Source organism: Odontomachus brunneus, unplaced genomic scaffold (assembly GCF_010583005.1).
Source record: "Odontomachus brunneus isolate Ranch 3 - 2012 unplaced genomic scaffold, Obru_v1 Obru_scaffold_244, whole genome shotgun sequence".
Taxonomy (NCBI): domain Eukaryota; kingdom Metazoa; phylum Arthropoda; class Insecta; order Hymenoptera; family Formicidae; genus Odontomachus; species Odontomachus brunneus.
This window is the reverse complement of record NW_022639694.1, coordinates 111,406-114,348: the sequence shown is the minus strand read 5'-3', so window position 1 is coordinate 114,348 and position 2,943 is coordinate 111,406.

Sequence of the window (2,943 nt, the reverse complement as noted above, 5' to 3'; positions counted from 1 at the left end):
CCCCCCGTCGATGCCCCCTGCAGGCGCGTGAGCTCCGGGGCCCCTCCTCCCCTGTAAGGATCGCCCTGGCCTGTCCGTATCTACTAGTAGAGTATCTTATCCCTCTGAGATGCTCTAAAGAACGGCAGGTAGAAAAACTGAGGTTTTTGCAATACGGCTGATGATGATTTAATCTTTAGCTAAGACTGACCTCATATATACATTCCATCACCCATATCCACTCCATCACCCATACCCAGTACCCACTCCTCTCTCCTTCCCCTCCCATCCAGGGTCAGAGCGTGTGTCTGGGCGAGACACTAGTGAGCGGACCTCCCCGTGGTCCCCGTGGGCGTGGAGCGCGCGCTGCAGCCTAAGGGCAGGCGGCGCGCGCGTCACGGCTAAACCGCTCATCCTGCGAACACGTCCCGCAGGCGCTGCTGGATTTTTCTATTGCCCTTCTCCTGGCAGCGGTTTACAAACGGTAGAAAGTAGATGGTAGCTTGTTGCGTATAGCCTTCATGGCTGAGGAAGCAAAGCGCGGCATCCTACGGGTGTCGGGTTTCACAATAACTGTAAGGATCGCCCTCTGCAAAGGGGGGTTGCCGTTGTGGCGTTACGGGCTGCGGCTAAGGGATATGCCTTTACAGTGGCAGCGGCTCGTGCGCAAGAATAGATCGGCCGCTAAAAAGCAGTCGGTCCGCTCAGGGACGAGGGGAGATAATATCCCCCACCCTGTAACGAGGACACCCGATGGTCGGAATTGATTGGCGAGGAACTAGAGATCTTGGTAGCGGTCCTTGTTCCCCGTATCCTGGAGGCTATGGAGGACGTCCCTCCCGGAGTGTCCGGAGTGGTCCTCGTAGCAGCAGGGTGTTCCCCGAGAAGGGAGAGGTAAGGGCGGAGGTGGAGGGTGGAGTGCGCGGCGCGGGCCGTGCCCCCCCTACGCCCAAATATTCCTAGCCTTCCATCCTAGCTGTAGTAGAACAGCCGAGCATGAGGGGCGGGAGACGGGGTAGAAGAAAAAGAAGAAGAAGAAGAAGAAGAGCGGGACTGGTGACCAGCGGCCTCCGACGGAGCTAGTCGATTCTTGCTGCTCTTGCGAGAAAAGTGTTTCCCTCTCCCTAGACCGGACCGCGTCGCGGTCCGTGAGGGGCCCCAATCCGCCCCTCCCGCCACCGGGCCCGGGTGGTTGGCAGGAGGGAGAAAAAGAAGAAAAATGGAGAGGGGGCAAACAGGCCTCTCAACCTGCCTCCCAGGGACCGTGGCAACAACAGCCGCGGGCCGGGAGGGCGAGAAAGGGAAAAACTCCCAGGCCAAAAGCGGGAAGAATAGTGTCCTGCCCAAGGCTCCTCGCGCCGCCGTTTTGACGATGAGCTGCCCACCTAGCGGCTACGCCGAGATGATGCGGCGGGCGAGGAGCCAGATTGAAATAGGGATCGGGAAGATCAGGATCAAAAGAGTCGCCACGGGCGCCCTGGTCCTTGAGATCTCCGGTCCCGAGGGACATGCCAAAGCGGATGCACTGGCTAGTAAAATGTTGGCCCTCTTCGCCGAAAAAGAGGATGTGCGTATCGCGCGTCCGGTGAAGAGAGCCGATATCCGGATCCACGACATCGACGGTCGCCGTGGGAGATATAATCTCCGCGGTGGCCACTGTCGGGGGTTGCGGATCCGAAGATATCAAGACCGGGGAGATCCGCCCTGGAGCGGACCGTATGGGAACGCTGTGGCTACAGTGTCACCTTACGGCCACGAGGAAGATCGTAGACGGAGGACGCCTACGTGTGGGGTGGTCCTTTGTCAGTGTGGAGACTTTGGCGCGGCGCCCGCTCCAATTCTTTAGATGGATGGAATGGGGCCACGTCAGAGCCTGCAAGAGTAGTGCCGACCGCAGTGGTCTTTGCTACCACTGAAGTTAGGCGGGCCACAGAACCACTACGTTCGATGCGCCAGCTACATGTCCGGTGTGACGTGACGTTGGTCGGTCCTGTGGCCACAGAGTGGGAGGCCCTGCTTGCCAAATGGCCAAGCGGGGCAAAGGGAGTAAGGGGAAGGAGGAGGCGAAAGACCGCCACTGATTCCCCCTCTTCCCCTGAGAAGGTAGGTGGGCCTCCCCTCCCGACACAGGAGGGGAGGGCTCATCAGTCGGAAGCCCCGGTCTCTCCGGCGGGCCCTGCTAAGGAGCAAAGGGTCCCGCGGAAGACCGAGATCAATAAAAGGAAGAATACTTCGCGGGAAAAAGGGGACACAAATGCGGGTCCCCCTCCCGCGAGGAGAACAGGGGAGAGCCTGGAGAAGAGTAACGGGAAGCCGTAATGGCGGGGTGTATATCAGTTGGACACGGGGCAATTGGACACAGTCCAATCACAAGTCGATGTTCCAAGGGATCCTACAAATGTCTCTAATCACACAATGCTGTGATTGGCTGTGTCCAAATGCACCGTGTCCAAGTGCACCGCTCCCGTAATGGCGACCCATCTCCTCCAGGCGAACCTCAACCGCGCTCGTGAAACCCAAGAACTGTTTTTGCAGTTCCTTCATGAACGCGATGGGGGTTTGGAGATCGCTACCGAGCCCCACTCCGTCCCTGGGAGTCATCCTGGTATAATGGTTGACGTTGTGGGGCGGGGTGGTCAATGCTTGGCGGAGGGACGGCGCACCCGCGGGCGGGCGGGGGATGTCACAACTGGCATTCCCTCCCCAGGGGTACCCGCGGCTGCGCCGCCCCCCCCAATACCGCCGGGTCCTCCTGTTCAACGGAGGGCCCGGCCGGGGGGAGATAGGGGGCGCCTGGATAGGCGGGGGGGCCGCGCAGCAGAGCGCGACTCCCCCCCTGTGACACGCAGTCACACCAGGCGCCTCCGGGAGGGGGACAGGGCGGCCGGTCTGCAAGGGCGGGCTTTTAGGCCGCTCATCCCCCTCCCCGAGAATGGTGACTCCTGACCGAGTGGGGCGGAGGGG